Source organism: Ambystoma mexicanum, unplaced genomic scaffold, assembly GCF_040938575.1.
Source record: "Ambystoma mexicanum isolate Mex_15411 unplaced genomic scaffold, UKY_AmexF1_1 Mex_scaf20, whole genome shotgun sequence".
Lineage (NCBI taxonomy): Eukaryota > Metazoa > Chordata > Amphibia > Caudata > Ambystomatidae > Ambystoma > Ambystoma mexicanum.
The window spans coordinates 2,958,444-2,983,481 of NW_027182434.1; the positions used below are offsets into that span (position 1 = coordinate 2,958,444).

Here is a 25,038-nt window from a genome sequence, read left to right on the forward strand (position 1 = left end):
TTGAAGATTAGGCTGAGTCAAGTAGGGAATGGGTGCCAAGAACTGACTCTTTAAGAAAAAAGCACCGGCAACGCTAGTCATCGTACAATATTTGTGCACAATTGCTTACATTAGGCGGCCGGTCCACTTTATTGAGTCCCCCTCAGCACCATTTAGTGCTCCTGTTGTCTGCGAAGTCCAATTTGTAACCCTGAATCAGTTCCTCTTCTGACCCTTTGTATCATGTTACATGACGAGTAATGATCACCTGTTAGCTTTATCCCTAATTATAACTCTCACTCTTTCCCTGCATCTAACCCTAGCTCTAATCCCATCATTAACCTCGGTCCGGGCACACGCGTGAACCCTTACTCTCATCTCAGCCTCTCCTGGTGATACATCACACCTGGGATCGTTTGCTCCCTGTGGGCTGTGGGAAATTTGCTACCAGCACGCCCTGGAAGTGGGGCTCATTCCGCTGCAACGGGAGGTCTTCCCAGGACGCGTCACAGCTCAACGCAAGAGCTCCTGGGTTTCGAAGGCTCTTGCAGCAAGCCTTCACAAAGCAGCAGGGAGCGCCGTTCCAGATGGGAAACTTGAGACTGGATGTCCAGAAAAGCAAGACGTCAGAAGCGAAAGCTTTTTCCTGCAGGGTGTGGCATACCATCCTCTTGCTCATTGCGACAGAGGTGGCACTAATGAAGGAAGAGGTCAACGTTACGTTCTTCTTTAAAATGCAAGGCCAGGAAAAGTGGCAGCGGTGGGATTTGAACCCACGCCTCCGAAGAGACTGGAGCCTTAATCCAGCGCCTTAGACCGCTCGGCCACGCTACCTCCCTGCTAGTCGCCGAAAGCGGAACTTGACCCGTTGCCCGGCCCGCTTTAGTGCTTTGCCTTTTCTCCTTGGAAAGTCTGGAGACAGGCAGTGGAAGGGCAGGCAAACTGTCAGGTGCGCAGAGGAGGGGAGACCATGAGGCAAGGTGGGAGATGGGGGCAAGAAGTGAGAAAAAAACTAATCGCAAGCTAGGGCAGGATTCGGAAAGTGAAGCCGAAAAGGGGCTTAGCATGCAGCCCAGGGGTTTCTTTGACTGTCCTAAGCCCACAGGGACTTTGCCGTCCTCAGCTCATGAGACTTGAGATGGGTAGCTTGATTTGCTGAGGAAATGCGGGATGACAGATTCAACTCTGGAGTCAAACATAGCCCGGAACTATCGCCTTAAACTGAGTTTTAAGCCTGGTGCCGATAAAAAGAAAGAAATTAGCCTTAGATCGGGCAAGCCGTTTGACGGGGGAAAATGAGACCCCCTAGGCCAGCTAGGTGGTCGCTGGATGCTGTGCAGACATCAGCAGCTGTTCATTTCATGCCCTCACGTCTCCTCGTTAGTATAGTGGTCAGTATCCCCGCCTGTCACGCGGGAGACCGCGACGGGGAGGTTAAACCTTTTCTGGATTTTTTTTAGTTCTTGACAAATATTCTTGAAGATTAGGCTGAGTCAAGTAGGGAATGGGTGCCAAGAACTGACTCTTTAAGAAAAAAGCACCGGCAACGCTAGTCATCGTACAATATTTGTGCACAATTGCTTACATTAGGCGGCCGGTCCACTTTATTGAGTCCCCCTCAGCACCATTTAGTGCTCCTGTTGTCTGCGAAGTCCAAATTGTAACCCTGAATCAGTTCCTCTTCTGACCCTTTGTATCATGTTACATGACGAGTAATGATCACCTGTTAGCTTTATCCCTAATTATAACTCTCACTCTTTCCCTGCATCTAACCCTAGCTCTAATCCCATCATTAACCTCGGTCCGGGCACACGCGTGAACCCTTACTCTCATCTCAGCCTCTCCTGGTGATACATCACACCTGGGATCGTTTGCTCCCTGTGGGCTGTGGGAAATTTGCTACCAGCACGCCCTGGAAGTGGGGCTCATTCCGCTGCAACGGGAGGTCTCCCCAGGACGCGTCACAGCTCAACGCAAGAGCTCCTGGGTTTCGAAGGCTCTTGCAGCAAGCCTTCACAAAGCAGCAGGGAGCGCCGTTCCAGATGGGAAACTTGAGACTGGATGTCCAGAAAAGCAAGACGTCAGAAGCGAAACCTTTTTCCTGCAGGGTGTGGCATACCATCCGCTTGCTCATTGCGACAGAGGTGGCACTAATGAAGGAAGAGGTCAACGTTACGTTCTTCTTTAAAATGCAAGGCCAGGAAAAGTGGCAGCGGTGGGATTTGAACCCACGCCTCCGAAGAGACTGGAGCCTTAATCCAGCGCCTTAGACCGCTCGGCCACGCTACCTCCCTGCTAGTCGCCGAAAGCGGAACTTGACCCGTTGCCCGGCCCGCTTTAGTGCTTTGCCTTTTCTCCTTGGAAAGTCTGGAGACAGGCAGTGGAAGGGCAGGCAAACTGTCAGGTGCGCAGAGGAGGGGAGACCATGAGGCAAGGTGGGAGATGGGGGCAAGAAGTGAGAAAAAAACTAATCGCAAGCTAGGGCAGGATTCGGAAAGTGAAGCCGAAAAGGGGCTTAGCATGCAGCCCAGGGGTTTCTTTGACTGTCCTAAGCCCACAGGGACTTTGCCGTCCTCAGCTCATGAGACTTGAGATGGGTAGCTTGATTTGCTGAGGAAATGCGGGATGACAGATTCAACTCTGGAGTCAAACATAGCCCGGAACTATCGCCTTAAACTGAGTTTTAAGCCTGGTGCCGATAAAAAGAAAGAAATTAGCCTTAGATCGGGCAAGCCGTTTGACGGGGGAAAATGAGACCCCCTAGGCCAGCTAGGTGGTCGCTGGATGCTGTGCAGACATCAGCAGCTGTTCATTTCATGCCCTCACGTCTCCTCGTTAGTATAGTGGTCAGTATCCCCGCCTGTCACGCGGGAGACCGTCCCCGACGGGGAGGTTAAACCGTTTCTGGATTTTTTTTAGTTCTTGACAAATATTCTTGAAGATTAGGCTGAGTCAAGTAGGGAATGGGTGCCAAGAACTGACTCTTTAAGAAAAAAGCACCGGCAACGCTAGTCATCGTACAATATTTGTGCACAATTGCTTACATTAGGCGGCCGGTCCACTTTATTGAGTCCCCCTCAGCACCATTTAGTGCTCCTGTTGTCTGCGAAGTCCAAATTGTAACCCTGAATCAGTTCCTCTTCTGACCCTTTGTATCATGTTACATGACGAGTAATGATCACCTGTTAGCTTTATCCCTAATTATAACTCTCACTCTTTCCCTGCATCTAACCCTAGCTCTAATCCCATCATTAACCTCGGTCCGGGCACACGCGTGAACCCTTACTCTCATCTCAGCCTCTCCTGGTGATACATCACACCTGGGATCGTTTGCTCCCTGTGGGCTGTGGGAAATTTGCTACCAGCACGCCCTGGAAGTGGGGCTCATTCCGCTGCAACGGGAGGTCTTCCCAGGACGCGTCACAGCTCAACGCAAGAGCTCCTGGGTTTCGAAGGCTCTTGCAGCAAGCCTTCACAAAGCAGCAGGGAGCGCCGTTCCAGATGGGAAACTTGAGACTGGATGTCCAGAAAAGCAAGACGTCAGAAGCGAAACCTTTTTCCTGCAGGGTGTGGCATACCATCCGCTTGCTCATTGCGACAGAGGTGGCACTAATGAAGGAAGAGGTCAACGTTACGTTCTTCTTTAAAATGCAAGGCCAGGAAAAGTGGCAGCGGTGGGATTTGAACCCACGCCTCCGAAGAGACTGGAGCCTTAATCCAGCGCCTTAGACCGCTCGGCCACGCTACCTCCCTGCTAGTCGCCGAAAGCGGAACTTGACCCGTTGCCCGGCCCGCTTTAGTGCTTTGCCTTTTCTCCTTGGAAAGTCTGGAGACAGGCAGTGGAAGGGCAGGCAAACTGTCAGGTGCGCAGAGGAGGGGAGACCATGAGGCAAGGTGGGAGATGGGGGCAAGAAGTGAGAAAAAAACTAATCGCAAGCTAGGGCAGGATTCGGAAAGTGAAGCCGAAAAGGGGCTTAGCATGCAGCCCAGGGGTTTCTTTGACTGTCCTAAGCCCACAGGGACTTTGCCGTCCTCAGCTCATGAGACTTGAGATGGGTAGCTTGATTTGCTGAGGAAATGCGGGATGACAGATTCAACTCTGGAGTCAAACATAGCCCGGAACTATCGCCTTAAACTGAGTTTTAAGCCTGGTGCCGATAAAAAGAAAGAAATTAGCCTTAGATCGGGCAAGCCGTTTGACGGGGGAAAATGAGACCCCCTAGGCCAGCTAGGTGGTCGCTGGATGCTGTGCAGACATCAGCAGCTGTTCATTTCATGCCCTCACGTCTCCTCGTTAGTATAGTGGTCAGTATCCCCGCCTGTCACGCGGGAGACCGGGGTTCAATTCGGGTTCAATTCCCCGACGGGGAGGTTAAACCTTTTCTGGATTTTTTTTAGTTCTTGACAAATATTCTTGAAGATTAGGCTGAGTCAAGTAGGGAATGGGTGCCAAGAACTGACTCTTTAAGAAAAAAGCACCAGCAACGCTAGTCATCGTACAATATTTGTGCACAATTGCTTACATTAGGCGGCCGGTCCACTTTATTGAGTCCCCCTCAGCACCATTTAGTGCTCCTGTTGTCTGCGAAGTCCAAATTGTAACCCTGAATCAGTTCCTCTTCTGACCCTTTGTATCATGTTACATGACGAGTAATGATCACCTGTTAGCTTTATCCCTAATTATAACTCTCACTCTTTCCCTGCATCTAACCCTAGCTCTAATCCCATCATTAACCTCGGTCCGGGCACACGCGTGAACCCTTACTCTCATCTCAGCCTCTCCTGGTGATACATCACACCTGGGATCGTTTGCTCCCTGTGGGCTGTGGGAAATTTGCTACCAGCACGCCCTGGAAGTGGGGCTCATTCCGCTGCAACGGGAGGTCTTCCCAGGACGCGTCACAGCTCAACGCAAGAGCTCCTGGGTTTCGAAGGCTCTTGCAGCAAGCCTTCACAAAGCAGCAGGGAGCGCCGTTCCAGATGGGAAACTTGAGACTGGATGTCCAGAAAAGCAAGACGTCAGAAGCGAAACCTTTTTCCTGCAGGGTGTGGCATACCATCCGCTTGCTCATTGCGACAGAGGTGGCACTAATGAAGGAAGAGGTCAACGTTACGTTCTTCTTTAAAATGCAAGGCCAGGAAAAGTGGCAGCGGTGGGATTTGAACCCACGCCTCCGAAGAGACTGGAGCCTTAATCCAGCGCCTTAGACCGCTCGGCCACGCTACCTCCCTGCTAGTCGCCGAAAGCGGAACTTGACCCGTTGCCCGGCCCGCTTTAGTGCTTTGCCTTTTCTCCTTGGAAAGTCTGGAGACAGGCAGTGGAAGGGCAGGCAAACTGTCAGGTGCGCAGAGGAGGGGAGACCATGAGGCAAGGTGGGAGATGGGGGCAAGAAGTGAGAAAAAAACTAATCGCAAGCTAGGGCAGGATTCGGAAAGTGAAGCCGAAAAGGGGCTTAGCATGCAGCCCAGGGGTTTCTTTGACTGTCCTAAGCCCACAGGGACTTTGCCGTCCTCAGCTCATGAGACTTGAGATGGGTAGCTTGATTTGCTGAGGAAATGCGGGATGACAGATTCAACTCTGGAGTCAAACATAGCCCGGAACTATCGCCTTAAACTGAGTTTTAAGCCTGGTGCCGATAAAAAGAAAGAAATTAGCCTTAGATCGGGCAAGCCGTTTGACGGGGGAAAATGAGACCCCCTAGGCCAGCTAGGTGGTCGCTGGATGCTGTGCAGACATCAGCAGCTGTTCATTTCATGCCCTCACGTCTCCTCGTTAGTATAGTGGTCAGTATCCCCGCCTGTCACGCGGGAGACCGGGGTTCAATTCCCCGACGGGGAGGTTAAACCTTTTCTGGATTTTTTTTAGTTCTTGACAAATATTCTTGAAGATTAGGCTGAGTCAAGTAGGGAATGGGTGCCAAGAACTGACTCTTTAAGAAAAAAGCACCGGCAACGCTAGTCATCGTACAATATTTGTGCACAATTGCTTACATTAGGCGGCCGGTCCACTTTATTGAGTCCCCCTCAGCACCATTTAGTGCTCCTGTTGTCTGCGAAGTCCAAATTGTAACCCTGAATCAGTTCCTCTTCTGACCCTTTGTATCATGTTACATGACGAGTAATGATCACCTGTTAGCTTTATCCCTAATTATAACTCTCACTCTTTCCCTGCATCTAACCCTAGCTCTAATCCCATCATTAACCTCGGTCCGGGCACACGCGTGAACCCCTACTCTCATCTCAGCCTCTCCTGGTGATACATCACACCTGGGATCGTTTGCTCCCTGTGGGCTGTGGGAAATTTGCTACCAGCACGCCCTGGAAGTGGGGCTCATTCCGCTGCAACGGGAGGTCTTCCCAGGACGCGTCACAGCTCAACGCAAGAGCTCCTGGGTTTCGAAGGCTCTTGCAGCAAGCCTTCACAAAGCAGCAGGGAGCGCCGTTCCAGATGGGAAACTTGAGACTGGATGTCCAGAAAAGCAAGACGTCAGAAGCGAAACCTTTTTCCTGCAGGGTGTGGCATACCATCCGCTTGCTCATTGCGACAGAGGTGGCACTAATGAAGGAAGAGGTCAACGTTACGTTCTTCTTTAAAATGCAAGGCCAGGAAAAGTGGCAGCGGTGGGATTTGAACCCACGCCTCCGAAGAGACTGGAGCCTTAATCCAGCGCCTTAGACCGCTCGGCCACGCTACCTCCCTGCTAGTCGCCGAAAGCGGAACTTGACCCGTTGCCCGGCCCGCTTTAGTGCTTTGCCTTTTCTCCTTGGAAAGTCTGGAGACAGGCAGTGGAAGGGCAGGCAAACTGTCAGGTGCGCAGAGGAGGGGAGACCATGAGGCAAGGTGGGAGATGGGGGCAAGAAGTGAGAAAAAAACTAATCGCAAGCTAGGGCAGGATTCGGAAAGTGAAGCCGAAAAGGGGCTTAGCATGCAGCCCAGGGGTTTCTTTGACTGTCCTAAGCCCACAGGGACTTTGCCGTCCTCAGCTCATGAGACTTGAGATGGGTAGCTTGATTTGCTGAGGAAATGCGGGATGACAGATTCAACTCTGGAGTCAAACATAGCCCGGAACTATCGCCTTAAACTGAGTTTTAAGCCTGGTGCCGATAAAAAGAAAGAAATTAGCCTTAGATCGGGCAAGCCGTTTGACGGGGGAAAATGAGACCCCCCTAGGCCAGCTAGGTGGTCGCTGGATGCTGTGCAGACATCAGCAGCTGTTCATTTCATGCCCTCACGTCTCCTCGTTAGTATAGTGGTCAGTATCCCCGCCTGTCACGCGGGAGACCGGGGTTCAATTCCCCGACGGGGAGGTTAAACCGTTTCTGGATTTTTTTTAGTTCTTGACAAATATTCTTGAAGATTAGGCTGAGTCAAGTAGGGAATGGGTGCCAAGAACTGACTCTTTAAGAAAAAAGCACCGGCAACGCTAGTCATCGTACAATATTTGTGCACAATTGCTTACATTAGGCGGCCGGTCCACTTTATTGAGTCCCCCTCAGCACCATTTAGTGCTCCTGTTGTCTGCGAAGTCCAAATTGTAACCCTGAATCAGTTCCTCTTCTGACCCTTTGTATCATGTTACATGACGAGTAATGATCACCTGTTAGCTTTATCCCTAATTATAACTCTCACTCTTTCCCTGCATCTAACCCTAGCTCTAATCCCATCATTAACCTCGGTCCGGGCACACGCGTGAACCCCTACTCTCATCTCAGCCTCTCCTGGTGATACATCACACCTGGGATCGTTTGCTCCCTGTGGGCTGTGGGGAATTTGCTACCAGCACGCCCTGGAAGTGGGGCTCATTCCGCTGCAACGGGAGGTCTTCCCAGGACGCGTCACAGCTCAACGCAAGAGCTCCTGGGTTTCGAAGGCTCTTGCAGCAAGCCTTCACAAAGCAGCAGGGAGCGCCGTTCCAGATGGGAAACTTGAGACTGGATGTCCAGAAAAGCAAGACGTCAGAAGCGAAACCTTTTTCCTGCAGGGTGTGGCATACCATCCGCTTGCTCATTGCGACAGAGGTGGCACTAATGAAGGAAGAGGTCAACGTTACGTTCTTCTTTAAAATGCAAGGCCAGGAAAAGTGGCAGCGGTGGGATTTGAACCCACGCCTCCGAAGAGACTGGAGCCTTAATCCAGCGCCTTAGACCGCTCGGCCACGCTACCTCCCTGCTAGTCGCCGAAAGCGGAACTTGACCCGTTGCCCGGCCCGCTTTAGTGCTTTGCCTTTTCTCCTTGGAAAGTCTGGAGACAGGCAGTGGAAGGGCAGGCAAACTGTCAGGTGCGCAGAGGAGGGGAGACCATGAGGCAAGGTGGGAGATGGGGGCAAGAAGTGAGAAAAAAACTAATCGCAAGCTAGGGCAGGATTCGGAAAGTGAAGCCGAAAAGGGGCTTAGCATGCAGCCCAGGGGTTTCTTTGACTGTCCTAAGCCCACAGGGACTTTGCCGTCCTCAGCTCATGAGACTTGAGATGGGTAGCTTGATTTGCTGAGGAAATGCGGGATGACAGATTCAACTCTGGAGTCAAACATAGCCCGGAACTATCGCCTTAAACTGAGTTTTAAGCCTGGTGCCGATAAAAAGAAAGAAATTAGCCTTAGATCGGGCAAGCCGTTTGACGGGGGAAAATGAGACCCCCTAGGCCAGCTAGGTGGTCGCTGGATGCTGTGCAGACATCAGCAGCTGTTCATTTCATGCCCTCACGTCTCCTCGTTAGTATAGTGGTCAGTATCCCCGCCTGTCACGCGGGAGACCGGGGTTCAATTCGGGTTCAATTCCCCGACGGGGAGGTTAAACCTTTTCTGGATTTTTTTTAGTTCTTGACAAATATTCTTGAAGATTAGGCTGAGTCAAGTAGGGAATGGGTGCCAAGAACTGACTCTTTAAGAAAAAAGCACCAGCAACGCTAGTCATCGTACAATATTTGTGCACAATTGCTTACATTAGGCGGCCGGTCCACTTTATTGAGTCCCCCTCAGCACCATTTAGTGCTCCTGTTGTCTGCGAAGTCCAAATTGTAACCCTGAATCAGTTCCTCTTCTGACCCTTTGTATCATGTTACATGACGAGTAATGATCACCTGTTAGCTTTATCCCTAATTATAACTCTCACTCTTTCCCTGCATCTAACCCTAGCTCTAATCCCATCATTAACCTCGGTCCGGGCACACGCGTGAACCCTTACTCTCATCTCAGCCTCTCCTGGTGATACATCACACCTGGGATCGTTTGCTCCCTGTGGGCTGTGGGAAATTTGCTACCAGCACGCCCTGGAAGTGGGGCTCATTCCGCTGCAACGGGAGGTCTTCCCAGGACGCGTCACAGCTCAACGCAAGAGCTCCTGGGTTTCGAAGGCTCTTGCAGCAAGCCTTCACAAAGCAGCAGGGAGCGCCGTTCCAGATGGGAAACTTGAGACTGGATGTCCAGAAAAGCAAGACGTCAGAAGCGAAACCTTTTTCCTGCAGGGTGTGGCATACCATCCGCTTGCTCATTGCGACAGAGGTGGCACTAATGAAGGAAGAGGTCAACGTTACGTTCTTCTTTAAAATGCAAGGCCAGGAAAAGTGGCAGCGGTGGGATTTGAACCCACGCCTCCGAAGAGACTGGAGCCTTAATCCAGCGCCTTAGACCGCTCGGCCACGCTACCTCCCTGCTAGTCGCCGAAAGCGGAACTTGACCCGTTGCCCGGCCCGCTTTAGTGCTTTGCCTTTTCTCCTTGGAAAGTCTGGAGACAGGCAGTGGAAGGGCAGGCAAACTGTCAGGTGCGCAGAGGAGGGGAGACCATGAGGCAAGGTGGGAGATGGGGGCAAGAAGTGAGAAAAAAACTAATCGCAAGCTAGGGCAGGATTCGGAAAGTGAAGCCGAAAAGGGGCTTAGCATGCAGCCCAGGGGTTTCTTTGACTGTCCTAAGCCCACAGGGACTTTGCCGTCCTCAGCTCATGAGACTTGAGATGGGTAGCTTGATTTGCTGAGGAAATGCGGGATGACAGATTCAACTCTGGAGTCAAACATAGCCCGGAACTATCGCCTTAAACTGAGTTTTAAGCCTGGTGCCGATAAAAAGAAAGAAATTAGCCTTAGATCGGGCAAGCCGTTTGACGGGGGAAAATGAGACCCCCTAGGCCAGCTAGGTGGTCGCTGGATGCTGTGCAGACATCAGCAGCTGTTCATTTCATGCCCTCACGTCTCCTCGTTAGTATAGTGGTCAGTATCCCCGCCTGTCACGCGGGAGACCGGGGTTCAATTCCCCGACGGGGAGGTTAAACCTTTTCTGGATTTTTTTTAGTTCTTGACAAATATTCTTGAAGATTAGGCTGAGTCAAGTAGGGAATGGGTGCCAAGAACTGACTCTTTAAGAAAAAAGCACCGGCAACGCTAGTCATCGTACAATATTTGTGCACAATTGCTTACATTAGGCGGCCGGTCCACTTTATTGAGTCCCCCTCAGCACCATTTAGTGCTCCTGTTGTCTGCGAAGTCCAAATTGTAACCCTGAATCAGTTCCTCTTCTGACCCTTTGTATCATGTTACATGACGAGTAATGATCACCTGTTAGCTTTATCCCTAATTATAACTCTCACTCTTTCCCTGCATCTAACCCTAGCTCTAATCCCATCATTAACCTCGGTCCGGGCACACGCGTGAACCCCTACTCTCATCTCAGCCTCTCCTGGTGATACATCACACCTGGGATCGTTTGCTCCCTGTGGGCTGTGGGAAATTTGCTACCAGCACGCCCTGGAAGTGGGGCTCATTCCGCTGCAACGGGAGGTCTTCCCAGGACGCGTCACAGCTCAACGCAAGAGCTCCTGGGTTTCGAAGGCTCTTGCAGCAAGCCTTCACAAAGCAGCAGGGAGCGCCGTTCCAGATGGGAAACTTGAGACTGGATGTCCAGAAAAGCAAGACGTCAGAAGCGAAACCTTTTTCCTGCAGGGTGTGGCATACCATCCGCTTGCTCATTGCGACAGAGGTGGCACTAATGAAGGAAGAGGTCAACGTTACGTTCTTCTTTAAAATGCAAGGCCAGGAAAAGTGGCAGCGGTGGGATTTGAACCCACGCCTCCGAAGAGACTGGAGCCTTAATCCAGCGCCTTAGACCGCTCGGCCACGCTACCTCCCTGCTAGTCGCCGAAAGCGGAACTTGACCCGTTGCCCGGCCCGCTTTAGTGCTTTGCCTTTTCTCCTTGGAAAGTCTGGAGACAGGCAGTGGAAGGGCAGGCAAACTGTCAGGTGCGCAGAGGAGGGGAGACCATGAGGCAAGGTGGGAGATGGGGGCAAGAAGTGAGAAAAAAACTAATCGCAAGCTAGGGCAGGATTCGGAAAGTGAAGCCGAAAAGGGGCTTAGCATGCAGCCCAGGGGTTTCTTTGACTGTCCTAAGCCCACAGGGACTTTGCCGTCCTCAGCTCATGAGACTTGAGATGGGTAGCTTGATTTGCTGAGGAAATGCGGGATGACAGATTCAACTCTGGAGTCAAACATAGCCCGGAACTATCGCCTTAAACTGAGTTTTAAGCCTGGTGCCGATAAAAAGAAAGAAATTAGCCTTAGATCGGGCAAGCCGTTTGACGGGGGAAAATGAGACCCCCCTAGGCCAGCTAGGTGGTCGCTGGATGCTGTGCAGACATCAGCAGCTGTTCATTTCATGCCCTCACGTCTCCTCGTTAGTATAGTGGTCAGTATCCCCGCCTGTCACGCGGGAGACCGGGGTTCAATTCCCCGACGGGGAGGTTAAACCGTTTCTGGATTTTTTTTAGTTCTTGACAAATATTCTTGAAGATTAGGCTGAGTCAAGTAGGGAATGGGTGCCAAGAACTGACTCTTTAAGAAAAAAGCACCGGCAACGCTAGTCATCGTACAATATTTGTGCACAATTGCTTACATTAGGCGGCCGGTCCACTTTATTGAGTCCCCCTCAGCACCATTTAGTGCTCCTGTTGTCTGCGAAGTCCAAATTGTAACCCTGAATCAGTTCCTCTTCTGACCCTTTGTATCATGTTACATGACGAGTAATGATCACCTGTTAGCTTTATCCCTAATTATAACTCTCACTCTTTCCCTGCATCTAACCCTAGCTCTAATCCCATCATTAACCTCGGTCCGGGCACACGCGTGAACCCCTACTCTCATCTCAGCCTCTCCTGGTGATACATCACACCTGGGATCGTTTGCTCCCTGTGGGCTGTGGGGAATTTGCTACCAGCACGCCCTGGAAGTGGGGCTCATTCCGCTGCAACGGGAGGTCTTCCCAGGACGCGTCACAGCTCAACGCAAGAGCTCCTGGGTTTCGAAGGCTCTTGCAGCAAGCCTTCACAAAGCAGCAGGGAGCGCCGTTCCAGATGGGAAACTTGAGACTGGATGTCCAGAAAAGCAAGACGTCAGAAGCGAAACCTTTTTCCTGCAGGGTGTGGCATACCATCCGCTTGCTCATTGCGACAGAGGTGGCACTAATGAAGGAAGAGGTCAACGTTACGTTCTTCTTTAAAATGCAAGGCCAGGAAAAGTGGCAGCGGTGGGATTTGAACCCACGCCTCCGAAGAGACTGGAGCCTTAATCCAGCGCCTTAGACCGCTCGGCCACGCTACCTCCCTGCTAGTCGCCGAAAGCGGAACTTGACCCGTTGCCCGGCCCGCTTTAGTGCTTTGCCTTTTCTCCTTGGAAAGTCTGGAGACAGGCAGTGGAAGGGCAGGCAAACTGTCAGGTGCGCAGAGGAGGGGAGACCATGAGGCAAGGTGGGAGATGGGGGCAAGAAGTGAGAAAAAAACTAATCGCAAGCTAGGGCAGGATTCGGAAAGTGAAGCCGAAAAGGGGCTTAGCATGCAGCCCAGGGGTTTCTTTGACTGTCCTAAGCCCACAGGGACTTTGCCGTCCTCAGCTCATGAGACTTGAGATGGGTAGCTTGATTTGCTGAGGAAATGCGGGATGACAGATTCAACTCTGGAGTCAAACATAGCCCGGAACTATCGCCTTAAACTGAGTTTTAAGCCTGGTGCCGATAAAAAGAAAGAAATTAGCCTTAGATCGGGCAAGCCGTTTGACGGGGGAAAATGAGACCCCCCTAGGCCAGCTAGGTGGTCGCTGGATGCTGTGCAGACATCAGCAGCTGTTCATTTCATGCCCTCACGTCTCCTCGTTAGTATAGTGGTCAGTAGCGGGAGACCGGGGTTCAATTCCCCGACGGGGAGGTTAAACCGTTTCTGGATTTTTTTTAGTTCTTGACAAATATTCTTGAAGATTAGGCTGAGTCAAGTAGGGAATGGGTGCCAAGAACTGACTCTTTAAGAAAAAAGCACCGGCAACGCTAGTCATCGTACAATATTTGTGCACAATTGCTTACATTAGGCGGCCGGTCCACTTTATTGAGTCCCCCTCAGCACCATTTAGTGCTCCTGTTGTCTGCGAAGTCCAAATTGTAACCCTGAATCAGTTCCTCTTCTGACCCTTTGTATCATGTTACATGACGAGTAATGATCACCTGTTAGCTTTATCCCTAATTATAACTCTCACTCTTTCCCTGCATCTAACCCTAGCTCTAATCCCATCATTAACCTCGGTCCGGGCACACGCGTGAACCCCTACTCTCATCTCAGCCTCTCCTGGTGATACATCACACCTGGGATCGTTTGCTCCCTGTGGGCTGTGGGAAATTTGCTACCAGCACGCCCTGGAAGTGGGGCTCATTCCGCTGCAACGGGAGGTCTTCCCAGGACGCGTCACAGCTCAACGCAAGAGCTCCTGGGTTTCGAAGGCTCTTGCAGCAAGCCTTCACAAAGCAGCAGGGAGCGCCGTTCCAGATGGGAAACTTGAGACTGGATGTCCAGAAAAGCAAGACGTCAGAAGCGAAACCTTTTTCCTGCAGGGTGTGGCATACCATCCGCTTGCTCATTGCGACAGAGGTGGCACTAATGAAGGAAGAGGTCAACGTTACGTTCTTCTTTAAAATGCAAGGCCAGGAAAAGTGGCAGCGGTGGGATTTGAACCCACGCCTCCGAAGAGACTGGAGCCTTAATCCAGCGCCTTAGACCGCTCGGCCACGCTACCTCCCTGCTAGTCGCCGAAAGCGGAACTTGACCCGTTGCCCGGCCCGCTTTAGTGCTTTGCCTTTTCTCCTTGGAAAGTCTGGAGACAGGCAGTGGAAGGGCAGGCAAACTGTCAGGTGCGCAGAGGAGGGGAGACCATGAGGCAAGGTGGGAGATGGGGGCAAGAAGTGAGAAAAAAACTAATCGCAAGCTAGGGCAGGATTCGGAAAGTGAAGCCGAAAAGGGGCTTAGCATGCAGCCCAGGGGTTTCTTTGACTGTCCTAAGCCCACAGGGACTTTGCCGTCCTCAGCTCATGAGACTTGAGATGGGTAGCTTGATTTGCTGAGGAAATGCGGGATGACAGATTCAACTCTGGAGTCAAACATAGCCCGGAACTATCGCCTTAAACTGAGTTTTAAGCCTGGTGCCGATAAAAAGAAAGAAATTAGCCTTAGATCGGGCAAGCCGTTTGACGGGGGAAAATGAGACCCCCCTAGGCCAGCTAGGTGGTCGCTGGATGCTGTGCAGACATCAGCAGCTGTTCATTTCATGCCCTCACGTCTCCTCGTTAGTATAGTGGTCAGTATCCCCGCCTGTCACGCGGGAGACCGGGGTTCAATTCACCGACGGGGAGGTTAAACCGTTTCTGGATTTTTTTTAGTTCTTGACAAATATTCTTGAAGATTAGGCTGAGTCAAGTAGGGAATGGGTGCCAAGAACTGACTCTTTAAGAAAAAAGCACCGGCAACGCTAGTCATCGTACAATATTTGTGCACAATTGCTTACATTAGGCGGCCGGTCCACTTTATTGAGTCCCCCTCAGCACCATTTAGTGCTCCTGTTGTCTGCGAAGTCCAAATTGTAACCCTGAATCAGTTCCTCTTCTGACCCTTTGTATCATGTTACATGACGAGTAATGATCACCTGTTAGCTTTATCCCTAATTATAACTCTCACTCTTTCCCTGCATCTAACCCTAGCTCTAATCCCATCATTAACCTCGGTCCGGGCACACGCGTGAACCCTTACTCTCATCTCAGCCTCTCCTGGTGATACATCACACCTGGGATCGTTTGCTCCCTGTGGGCTGTGGGAAATTTGCTACCAGCACGCCCTGGAAGTGGGGCTCATTCCGCTGCAACGGGAGGTCTTCCCAGGACGCGTCACAGCTCAACGCAAGAGCTCCTGGGTTTCGAAGGCTCTTGCAGCAAGCCTTCACAAAGCAGCAGGGAGCGCCGTTCCAGATGGGAAACTTGAGACTGGATGTCCAGAAAAGCAAGACGTCAGAAGCGAAACCTTTTTCCTGCAGGGTGTGGCATACCATCCGCTTGCGCATTGCGACAGAGGTGGCACTAATGAAGGAAGAGGTCAACGTTACGTTCTTCTTTAAAATGCAAGGCCAGGAAAAGTGGCAGCGGTGGGATTTGAACCCACGCCTCCGAAGAGACTGGAGCCTTAATCCAGCGCCTTAGACCGCTCGGCCACGCAACCTCCCTGCTAGTCGCCGAAAGCGGAACTTGACCCGTTGCCCGGCCCGCTTTAGTGCTTTGCCTTTTCTCCTTGGAAAGTCTGGAGACAGGCAGTGGAAGGGCAGGCAAACTGTCAGGTGCGCAGAGGAGGGGAGACCATGAGGCAAGGTGGGAGATGGGGGCAAGAAGTGAGAAAAAAACTAATCGCAAGCTAGGGCAGGATTCGGAAAGTGAAGCCGAAAAGGGGCTTAGCATGCAGCCCAGGGGTTTCTTTGACTGTCCTAAGCCCACAGGGACTTTGCCGTCCTCAGCTCATGAGACTTGAGATGGGTAGCTTGATTTGCTGAGGAAATGCGGGATGACAGATTCAACTCTGGAGTCAAACATAGCCCGGAACTATCGCCTTAAACTGAGTTTTAAGCCTGGTGCCGATAAAAAGAAAGAAATTAGCCTTAGATCGGGCAAGCCGTTTGACGGGGGAAAATGAGACCCCCTAGGCCAGCTAGGTGGTCGCTGGATGCTGTGCAGACATCAGCAGCTGTTCATTTCATGCCCTCACGTCTCCTCGTTAGTATAGTGGTCAGTATCCCCGCCTGTCACGCGGGAGACCGGGGTTCAATTCCCCGACGGGGAGGTTAAACCTTTTCTGGATTTTTTTTAGTTCTTGACAAATATTCTTGAAGATTAGGCTGAGTCAAGTAGGGAATGGGTGCCAAGAACTGACTCTTTAAGAAAAAAGCACCGGCAACGCTAGTCATCGTACAATATTTGTGCACAATTGCTTACATTAGGCGGCCGGTCCACTTTATTGAGTCCCCCTCAGCACCATTTAGTGCTCCTGTTGTCTGCGAAGTCCAAATTGTAACCCTGAATCAGTTCCTCTTCTGACCCTTTGTATCATGTTACATGACGAGTAATGATCACCTGTTAGCTTTATCCCTAATTATAACTCTCACTCTTTCCCTGCATCTAACCCTAGCTCTAATCCCATCATTAACCTCGGTCCGGGCACACGCGTGAACCCCTACTCTCATCTCAGCCTCTCCTGGTGATACATCACACCTGGGATCGTTTGCTCCCTGTGGGCTGTGGGAAATTTGCTACCAGCACGCCCTGGAAGTGGGGCTCATTCCGCTGCAACGGGAGGTCTTCCCAGGACGCGTCACAGCTCAACGCAAGAGCTCCTGGGTTTCGAAGGCTCTTGCAGCAAGCCTTCACAAAGCAGCAGGGAGCGCCGTTCCAGATGGGAAACTTGAGACTGGATGTCCAGAAAAGCAAGACGTCAGAAGCGAAACCTTTTTCCTGCAGGGTGTGGCATACCATCCGCTTGCTCATTGCGACAGAGGTGGCACTAATGAAGGAAGAGGTCAACGTTACGTTCTTCTTTAAAATGCAAGGCCAGGAAAAGTGGCAGCGGTGGGATTTGAACCCACGCCTCCGAAGAGACTGGAGCCTTAATCCAGCGCCTTAGACCGCTCGGCCACGCTACCTCCCTGCTAGTCGCCGAAAGCGGAACTTGACCCGTTGCCCGGCCCGCTTTAGTGCTTTGCCTTTTCTCCTTGGAAAGTCTGGAGACAGGCAGTGGAAGGGCAGGCAAACTGTCAGGTGCGCAGAGGAGGGGAGACCATGAGGCAAGGTGGGAGATGGGGGCAAGAAGTGAGAAAAAAACTAATCGCAAGCTAGGGCAGGATTCGGAAAGTGAAGCCGAAAAGGGGCTTAGCATGCAGCCCAGGGGTTTCTTTGACTGTCCTAAGCCCACAGGGACTTTGCCGTCCTCAGCTCATGAGACTTGAGATGGGTAGCTTGATTTGCTGAGGAAATGCGGGATGACAGATTCAACTCTGGAGTCAAACATAGCCCGGAACTATCGCCTTAAACTGAGTTTTAAGCCTGGTGCCGATAAAAAGAAAGAAATTAGCCTTAGATCGGGCAAGCCGTTTGACGGGGGAAAATGAGACCCCCCTAGGCCAGCTAGGTGGTCGCTGGATGCTGTGCAGACATCAGCAGCTGTTCATTTCATGCCCTCACGTCTCCTCGTTAGTATAGTGGTCAGTATCCCCGCCTGTCACGCGGGAGACCGGGGTTCAATTCCCCGACGGGGAGGTTAAACCGTTTCTGGATTTTTTTTAGTTCTTGACAAATATTCTTGAAGATTAGGCTGAGTCAAGTAGGGAATGGGTGCCAAGAACTGACTCTTTAAGAAAAAAGCACCGGCAACGCTAGTCATCGTACAATATTTGTGCACAATTGCTTACATTAGGCGGCCGGTCCACTTTATTGAGTCCCCCTCAGCACCATTTAGTGCTCCTGTTGTCTGCGAAGTCCAAATTGTAACCCTGAATCAGTTCCTCTTCTGACCCTTTGTATCATGTTACATGACGAGTAATGATCACCTGTTAGCTTTATCCCTAATTATAACTCTCACTCTTTCCCTGCATCTAACCCTAGCTCTAATCCCATCATTAACCTCGGTCCGGGCACACGCGTGAACCCCTACTCTCATCTCAGCCTCTCCTGGTGATACATCACACCTGGGATCGTTTGCTCCCTGTGGGCTGTGGGGAATTTGCTACCAGCACGCCCTGGAAGTGGGGCTCATTCCGCTGCAACGGGAGGTCTTCCCAGGACGCGTCACAGCTCAACGCAAGAGCTCCTGGGTTTCGAAGGCTCTTGCAGCAAGCCTTCACAAAGCAGCAGGGAGCGCCGTTCCAGATGGGAAACTTGAGACTGGATGTCCAGAAAAGCAAGACGTCAGAAGCGAAACCTTTTTCCTGCAGGGTGTGGCATACCATCCGCTTGCTCATTGCGACAGAGGTGGCACTAATGAAGGAAGAGGTCAACGTTACGTTCTTCTTTAAAATGCAAGGCCAGGAAAAGTGGCAGCGGTGGGATTTGAACCCACGCCTCCGAAGAGACTGGAGCCTTAATCCAGCGCCTTAGACCGCTCGGCCACGCTACCTCCCTGCTAGTCGCCGAAAGCGGAACTTGACCCGTTGCCCGGCCCGCTTTAGTGCTTTGCCTTTTCTCCTTGGAAAGTCTGGAGACAGGCAGTGGAAGGGCAGGCAAACTGTCAGGTGCGCAGAGGAGGGGAGACCATGAGGCAAGGTGGGAGATGGGGGCAAGAAGTGAGAAAAAAACTAATCGCAAGCTAGGGCAGGATTCGGAAAGTGAAGCCGAAAAGGGGCTTAGCATGCAGCCCAGGGGTTTCTTTGACTGTCCTAAGCCCACAGGGACTTTGCCGTCCTCAGCTCATGAGACTTGAGATGGGTAGCTTGATTTGCTGAGGAAATGCGGGATGACAGATTCAACTCTGGAGTCAAACATAGCCCGGAACTATCGCCTTAAACTGAGTTTTAAGCCTGGTGCCGATAAAAAGAAAGAAATTAGCCTTAGATCGGGCAAGCCGTTTGACGGGGGAAAATGAGACCCCCTAGGCCAGCTAGGTGGTCGCTGGATGCTGTGCAGACATCAGCAGCTGTTCATTTCATGCCCTCACGTCTCCTCGTTAGTATAGTGGTCAGTATCCCCGCCTGTCACGCGGGAGACCGGGGTTCAATTCGGGTTCAATTCCCCGACGGGGAGGTTAAACCTTTTCTGGATTTTTTTTAGTTCTTGACAAATATTCTTGAAGATTAGGCTGAGTCAAGTAGGGAATGGGTGCCAAGAACTGACTCTTTAAGAAAAAAGCACCAGCAACGCTAGTCATCGTACAATATTTGTGCACAATTGCTTACATTAGGCGGCCGGTCCACTTTATTGAGTCCCCCTCAGCACCATTTAGTGCTCCTGTTGTCTGCGAAGTCCAAATTGTAACCCTGAATCAGTTCCTCTTCTGACCCTTTGTATCATGTTACATGACGAGTAATGATCACCTGTTAGCTTTATCCCTAATTATAACTCTCACTCTTTCCCTGCATCTAACCCTAGCTCTAATCCCATCATTAACCTCGGTCCGGGCACACGCGTGAACCCTTACTCTCATCTCAGCCTCTCCTGGTGATACATCACACCTGGGATCGTTTGCTCCCTGTGGGCTGTGGGAAATTTGCTACCAGCACGCCCTGGAAGTGGGGCTCATTCCGCTGCAACGGGAGGTCTTCCCAGGACGCGTCACAGCTCAACGCAAGAGCTCCTGGGTTTCGAAGGCTCTTGCAGCAAGCCTTCACAAAGCAGCAGGGAGCGCCGTTCCAGATGGGAAACTTGAGACTGGATGTCCAGAAAAGCAAGACGTCAGAAGCGAAACCTTTTTCCTGCAGGGTGTGGCATACCATCCGCTTGCTCATTGCGACAGAGGTGGCACTAATGAAGGAAGAGGTCAACGTTACGTTCTTCTTTAAAATGCAAGGCCAGGAAAAGTGGCAGCGGTGGGATTTGAACCCACGCCTCCGAAGAGACTGGAGCCTTAATCCAGCGCCTTAGACCGCTCGGCCACGCTACCTCCCTGCTAGTCGCCGAAAGCGGAACTTGACCCGTTGCCCGGCCCGCTTTAGTGCTTTGCCTTTTCTCCTTGGAAAGTCTGGAGACAGGCAGTGGAAGGGCAGGCAAACTGTCAGGTGCGCAGAGGAGGGGAGACCATGAGGCAAGGTGGGAGATGGGGGCAAGAAGTGAGAAAAAAACTAATCGCAAGCTAGGGCAGGATTCGGAAAGTGAAGCCGAAAAGGGGCTTAGCATGCAGCCCAGGGGTTTCTTTGACTGTCCTAAGCCCACAGGGACTTTGCCGTCCTCAGCTCATGAGACTTGAGATGGGTAGCTTGATTTGCTGAGGAAATGCGGGATGACAGATTCAACTCTGGAGTCAAACATAGCCCGGAACTATCGCCTTAAACTGAGTTTTAAGCCTGGTGCCGATAAAAAGAAAGAAATTAGCCTTAGATCGGGCAAGCCGTTTGACGGGGGAAAATGAGACCCCCTAGGCCAGCTAGGTGGTCGCTGGATGCTGTGCAGACATCAGCAGCTGTTCATTTCATGCCCTCACGTCTCCTCGTTAGTATAGTGGTCAGTATCCCCGCCTGTCACGCGGGAGACCGGGGTTCAATTCGGGTTCAATTCCCCGACGGGGAGGTTAAACCTTTTCTGGATTTTTTTTAGTTCTTGACAAATATTCTTGAAGATTAGGCTGAGTCAAGTAGGGAATGGGTGCCAAGAACTGACTCTTTAAGAAAAAAGCACCAGCAACGCTAGTCATCGTACAATATTTGTGCACAATTGCTTACATTAGGCGGCCGGTCCACTTTATTGAGTCCCCCTCAGCACCATTTAGTGCTCCTGTTGTCTGCGAAGTCCAAATTGTAACCCTGAATCAGTTCCTCTTCTGACCCTTTGTATCATGTTACATGACGAGTAATGATCACCTGTTAGCTTTATCCCTAATTATAACTCTCACTCTTTCCCTGCATCTAACCCTAGCTCTAATCCCATCATTAACCTCGGTCCGGGCACACGCGTGAACCCTTACTCTCATCTCAGCCTCTCCTGGTGATACATCACACCTGGGATCGTTTGCTCCCTGTGGGCTGTGGGAAATTTGCTACCAGCACGCCCTGGAAGTGGGGCTCATTCCGCTGCAACGGGAGGTCTTCCCAGGACGCGTCACAGCTCAACGCAAGAGCTCCTGGGTTTCGAAGGCTCTTGCAGCAAGCCTTCACAAAGCAGCAGGGAGCGCCGTTCCAGATGGGAAACTTGAGACTGGATGTCCAGAAAAGCAAGACGTCAGAAGCGAAACCTTTTTCCTGCAGGGTGTGGCATACCATCCGCTTGCTCATTGCGACAGAGGTGGCACTAATGAAGGAAGAGGTCAACGTTACGTTCTTCTTTAAAATGCAAGGCCAGGAAAAGTGGCAGCGGTGGGATTTGAACCCACGCCTCCGAAGAGACTGGAGCCTTAATCCAGCGCCTTAGACCGCTCGGCCACGCTACCTCCCTGCTAGTCGCCGAAAGCGGAACTTGACCCGTTGCCCGGCCCGCTTTAGTGCTTTGCCTTTTCTCCTTGGAAAGTCTGGAGACAGGCAGTGGAAGGGCAGGCAAACTGTCAGGTGCGCAGAGGAGGGGAGACCATGAGGCAAGGTGGGAGATGGGGGCAAGAAGTGAGAAAAAAACTAATCGCAAGCTAGGGCAGGATTCGGAAAGTGAAGCCGAAAAGGGGCTTAGCATGCAGCCCAGGGGTTTCTTTGACTGTCCTAAGCCCACAGGGACTTTGCCGTCCTCAGCTCATGAGACTTGAGATGGGTAGCTTGATTTGCTGAGGAAATGCGGGATGACAGATTCAACTCTGGAGTCAAACATAGCCCGGAACTATCGCCTTAAACTGAGTTTTAAGCCTGGTGCCGATAAAAAGAAAGAAATTAGCCTTAGATCGGGCAAGCCGTTTGACGGGGGAAAATGAGACCCCCTAGGCCAGCTAGGTGGTCGCTGGATGCTGTGCAGACATCAGCAGCTGTTCATTTCATGCCCTCACGTCTCCTCGTTAGTATAGTGGTCAGTATCCCCGCCTGTCACGCGGGAGACCGCGACGGGGAGGTTAAACCTTTTCTGGATTTTTTTTAGTTCTTGACAAATATTCTTGAAGATTAGGCTGAGTCAAGTAGGGAATGGGTGCCAAGAACTGACTCTTTAAGAAAAAAGCACCGGCAACGCTAGTCATCGTACAATATTTGTGCACAATTGCTTACATTAGGCGGCCGGTCCACTTTATTGAGTCCCCCTCAGCACCATTTAGTGCTCCTGTTGTCTGCGAAGTCCAAATTGTAACCCTGAATCAGTTCCTCTTCTGACCCTTTGTATCATGTTACATGACGAGTAATGATCACCTGTTAGCTTTATCCCTAATTATAACTCTCACTCTTTCCCTGCATCTAACCCTAGCTCTAATCCCATCATTAACCTCGGTCCGGGCACACGCGTGAACCCTTACTCTCATCTCAGCCTCTCCTGGTGATACATCACACCTGGGATCGTTTGCTCCCTGTGGGCTGTGGGAAATTTGCTACCAGCACGCCCTGGAAGTGGGGCTCATTCCGCTGCAACGGGAGGTCTCCCCAGGACGCGTCACAGCTCAACGCAAGAGCTCCTGGGTTTCGAAGGCTCTTGCAGCAAGCCTTCACAAAGCAGCAGGGAGCGCCGTTCCAGATGGGAAACTTGAGACTGGATGTCCAGAAAAGCAAGACGTCAGAAGCGAAACCTTTTTCCTGCAGGGTGTGGCATACCATCCGCTTGCTCATTGCGACAGAGGTGGCACTAATGAAGGAAGAGGTCAACGTTACGTTCTTCTTTAAAATGCAAGGCCAGGAAAAGTGGCAGCGGTGGGATTTGAACCCACGCCTCCGAAGAGACTGGAGCCTTAATCCAGCGCCTTAGACCGCTCGGCCACGCTACCTCCCTGCTAGTCGCCGAAAGCGGAACTTGACCCGTTGCCCGGCCCGCTTTAGTGCTTTGCCTTTTCTCCTTGGAAAGTCTGGAGACAGGCAGTGGAAGGGCAGGCAAACTGTCAGGTGCGCAGAGGAGGGGAGACCATGAGGCAAGGTGGGAGATGGGGGCAAGAAGTGAGAAAAAAACTAATCGCAAGCTAGGGCAGGATTCGGAAAGTGAAGCCGAAAAGGGGCTTAGCATGCAGCCCAGGGGTTTCTTTGACTGTCCTAAGCCCACAGGGACTTTGCCGTCCTCAGCTCATGAGACTTGAGATGGGTAGCTTGATTTGCTGAGGAAATGCGGGATGACAGATTCAACTCTGGAGTCAAACATAGCCCGGAACTATCGCCTTAAACTGAGTTTTAAGCCTGGTGCCGATAAAAAGAAAGAAATTAGCCTTAGATCGGGCAAGCCGTTTGACGGGGGAAAATGAGACCCCCTAGGCCAGCTAGGTGGTCGCTGGATGCTGTGCAGACATCAGCAGCTGTTCATTTCATGCCCTCACGTCTCCTCGTTAGTATAGTGGTCAGTATCCCCGCCTGTCACGCGGGAGACCGTCCCCGACGGGGAGGTTAAACCGTTTCTGGATTTTTTTTAGTTCTTGACAAATATTCTTGAAGATTAGGCTGAGTCAAGTAGGGAATGGGTGCCAAGAACTGACTCTTTAAGAAAAAAGCACCGGCAACGCTAGTCATCGTACAATATTTGTGCACAATTGCTTACATTAGGCGGCCGGTCCACTTTATTGAGTCCCCCTCAGCACCATTTAGTGCTCCTGTTGTCTGCGAAGTCCAAATTGTAACCCTGAATCAGTTCCTCTTCTGACCCTTTGTATCATGTTACATGACGAGTAATGATCACCTGTTAGCTTTATCCCTAATTATAACTCTCACTCTTTCCCTGCATCTAACCCTAGCTCTAATCCCATCATTAACCTCGGTCCGGGCACACGCGTGAACCCTTACTCTCATCTCAGCCTCTCCTGGTGATACATCACACCTGGGATCGTTTGCTCCCTGTGGGCTGTGGGAAATTTGCTACCAGCACGCCCTGGAAGTGGGGCTCATTCCGCTGCAACGGGAGGTCTTCCCAGGACGCGTCACAGCTCAACGCAAGAGCTCCTGGGTTTCGAAGGCTCTTGCAGCAAGCCTTCACAAAGCAGCAGGGAGCGCCGTTCCAGATGGGAAACTTGAGACTGGATGTCCAGAAAAGCAAGACGTCAGAAGCGAAACCTTTTTCCTGCAGGGTGTGGCATACCATCCGCTTGCTCATTGCGACAGAGGTGGCACTAATGAAGGAAGAGGTCAACGTTACGTTCTTCTTTAAAATGCAAGGCCAGGAAAAGTGGCAGCGGTGGGATTTGAACCCACGCCTCCGAAGAGACTGGAGCCTTAATCCAGCGCCTTAGACCGCTCGGCCACGCTACCTCCCTGCTAGTCGCCGAAAGCGGAACTTGACCCGTTGCCCGGCCCGCTTTAGTGCTTTGCCTTTTCTCCTTGGAAAGTCTGGAGACAGGCAGTGGAAGGGCAGGCAAACTGTCAGGTGCGCAGAGGAGGGGAGACCATGAGGCAAGGTGGGAGATGGGGGCAAGAAGTGAGAAAAAAACTAATCGCAAGCTAGGGCAGGATTCGGAAAGTGAAGCCGAAAAGGGGCTTAGCATGCAGCCCAGGGGTTTCTTTGACTGTCCTAAGCCCACAGGGACTTTGCCGTCCTCAGCTCATGAGACTTGAGATGGGTAGCTTGATTTGCTGAGGAAATGCGGGATGACAGATTCAACTCTGGAGTCAAACATAGCCCGGAACTATCGCCTTAAACTGAGTTTTAAGCCTGGTGCCGATAAAAAGAAAGAAATTAGCCTTAGATCGGGCAAGCCGTTTGACGGGGGAAAATGAGACCCCCTAGGCCAGCTAGGTGGTCGCTGGATGCTGTGCAGACATCAGCAGCTGTTCATTTCATGCCCTCACGTCTCCTCGTTAGTATAGTGGTCAGTATCCCCGCCTGTCACGCGGGAGACCGGGGTTCAATTCGGGTTCAATTCCCCGACGGGGAGGTTAAACCTTTTCTGGATTTTTTTTAGTTCTTGACAAATATTCTTGAAGATTAGGCTGAGTCAAGTAGGGAATGGGTGCCAAGAACTGACTCTTTAAGAAAAAAGCACCAGCAACGCTAGTCA

The 25,038-nt window shown here is 51.4% G+C and overlaps 22 non-coding genes across 22 annotated transcripts; 6 read left to right on the forward strand and 16 right to left on the reverse strand.

Annotated features, from left to right (window-relative positions):
- Nucleotides 1-731: 731 nt before the first annotated feature.
- Nucleotides 732-813, reverse strand: TRNAL-AAG (transfer RNA leucine (anticodon AAG)). The gene has a single exon. It is a non-coding gene; the product is annotated as a tRNA-Leu (tRNA).
- A 1,373-nt stretch (nucleotides 814-2,186) lies between these two features.
- On the reverse strand, nucleotides 2,187-2,268 carry TRNAL-AAG (transfer RNA leucine (anticodon AAG)). Its single transcript has one exon. It is a non-coding gene; the product is annotated as a tRNA-Leu (tRNA).
- Nucleotides 2,269-3,645: 1,377 nt separating this feature from the next.
- TRNAL-AAG (transfer RNA leucine (anticodon AAG)) lies at nucleotides 3,646-3,727 on the reverse strand. The gene has a single exon. It is a non-coding gene; the product is annotated as a tRNA-Leu (tRNA).
- Nucleotides 3,728-5,124: 1,397 nt separating this feature from the next.
- Nucleotides 5,125-5,206, reverse strand: TRNAL-AAG (transfer RNA leucine (anticodon AAG)). Its single transcript has one exon. It is a non-coding gene; the product is annotated as a tRNA-Leu (tRNA).
- Nucleotides 5,207-5,746: 540 nt separating this feature from the next.
- Nucleotides 5,747-5,818, forward strand: TRNAD-GUC (transfer RNA aspartic acid (anticodon GUC)). Its single transcript has one exon. It is a non-coding gene; the product is annotated as a tRNA-Asp (tRNA).
- Nucleotides 5,819-6,592: 774 nt separating this feature from the next.
- Nucleotides 6,593-6,674, reverse strand: TRNAL-AAG (transfer RNA leucine (anticodon AAG)). The gene has a single exon. It is a non-coding gene; the product is annotated as a tRNA-Leu (tRNA).
- A 541-nt stretch (nucleotides 6,675-7,215) lies between these two features.
- Nucleotides 7,216-7,287, forward strand: TRNAD-GUC (transfer RNA aspartic acid (anticodon GUC)). Its single transcript has one exon. It is a non-coding gene; the product is annotated as a tRNA-Asp (tRNA).
- Nucleotides 7,288-8,061: 774 nt separating this feature from the next.
- TRNAL-AAG (transfer RNA leucine (anticodon AAG)) lies at nucleotides 8,062-8,143 on the reverse strand. The gene has a single exon. It is a non-coding gene; the product is annotated as a tRNA-Leu (tRNA).
- A 1,397-nt stretch (nucleotides 8,144-9,540) lies between these two features.
- On the reverse strand, nucleotides 9,541-9,622 carry TRNAL-AAG (transfer RNA leucine (anticodon AAG)). The gene has a single exon. It is a non-coding gene; the product is annotated as a tRNA-Leu (tRNA).
- Nucleotides 9,623-10,162: 540 nt separating this feature from the next.
- Nucleotides 10,163-10,234, forward strand: TRNAD-GUC (transfer RNA aspartic acid (anticodon GUC)). The gene has a single exon. It is a non-coding gene; the product is annotated as a tRNA-Asp (tRNA).
- A 774-nt stretch (nucleotides 10,235-11,008) lies between these two features.
- On the reverse strand, nucleotides 11,009-11,090 carry TRNAL-AAG (transfer RNA leucine (anticodon AAG)). The gene has a single exon. It is a non-coding gene; the product is annotated as a tRNA-Leu (tRNA).
- A 541-nt stretch (nucleotides 11,091-11,631) lies between these two features.
- TRNAD-GUC (transfer RNA aspartic acid (anticodon GUC)) lies at nucleotides 11,632-11,703 on the forward strand. The gene has a single exon. It is a non-coding gene; the product is annotated as a tRNA-Asp (tRNA).
- A 774-nt stretch (nucleotides 11,704-12,477) lies between these two features.
- Nucleotides 12,478-12,559, reverse strand: TRNAL-AAG (transfer RNA leucine (anticodon AAG)). Its single transcript has one exon. It is a non-coding gene; the product is annotated as a tRNA-Leu (tRNA).
- Nucleotides 12,560-13,932: 1,373 nt separating this feature from the next.
- Nucleotides 13,933-14,014, reverse strand: TRNAL-AAG (transfer RNA leucine (anticodon AAG)). The gene has a single exon. It is a non-coding gene; the product is annotated as a tRNA-Leu (tRNA).
- A 2,009-nt stretch (nucleotides 14,015-16,023) lies between these two features.
- On the forward strand, nucleotides 16,024-16,095 carry TRNAD-GUC (transfer RNA aspartic acid (anticodon GUC)). Its single transcript has one exon. It is a non-coding gene; the product is annotated as a tRNA-Asp (tRNA).
- Nucleotides 16,096-16,869: 774 nt separating this feature from the next.
- On the reverse strand, nucleotides 16,870-16,951 carry TRNAL-AAG (transfer RNA leucine (anticodon AAG)). The gene has a single exon. It is a non-coding gene; the product is annotated as a tRNA-Leu (tRNA).
- Nucleotides 16,952-17,492: 541 nt separating this feature from the next.
- TRNAD-GUC (transfer RNA aspartic acid (anticodon GUC)) lies at nucleotides 17,493-17,564 on the forward strand. Its single transcript has one exon. It is a non-coding gene; the product is annotated as a tRNA-Asp (tRNA).
- A 774-nt stretch (nucleotides 17,565-18,338) lies between these two features.
- On the reverse strand, nucleotides 18,339-18,420 carry TRNAL-AAG (transfer RNA leucine (anticodon AAG)). Its single transcript has one exon. It is a non-coding gene; the product is annotated as a tRNA-Leu (tRNA).
- Nucleotides 18,421-19,817: 1,397 nt separating this feature from the next.
- TRNAL-AAG (transfer RNA leucine (anticodon AAG)) lies at nucleotides 19,818-19,899 on the reverse strand. The gene has a single exon. It is a non-coding gene; the product is annotated as a tRNA-Leu (tRNA).
- Nucleotides 19,900-21,296: 1,397 nt separating this feature from the next.
- Nucleotides 21,297-21,378, reverse strand: TRNAL-AAG (transfer RNA leucine (anticodon AAG)). Its single transcript has one exon. It is a non-coding gene; the product is annotated as a tRNA-Leu (tRNA).
- A 1,373-nt stretch (nucleotides 21,379-22,751) lies between these two features.
- Nucleotides 22,752-22,833, reverse strand: TRNAL-AAG (transfer RNA leucine (anticodon AAG)). The gene has a single exon. It is a non-coding gene; the product is annotated as a tRNA-Leu (tRNA).
- Nucleotides 22,834-24,210: 1,377 nt separating this feature from the next.
- Nucleotides 24,211-24,292, reverse strand: TRNAL-AAG (transfer RNA leucine (anticodon AAG)). Its single transcript has one exon. It is a non-coding gene; the product is annotated as a tRNA-Leu (tRNA).
- Nucleotides 24,293-25,038: the final 746 nt, after the last annotated feature.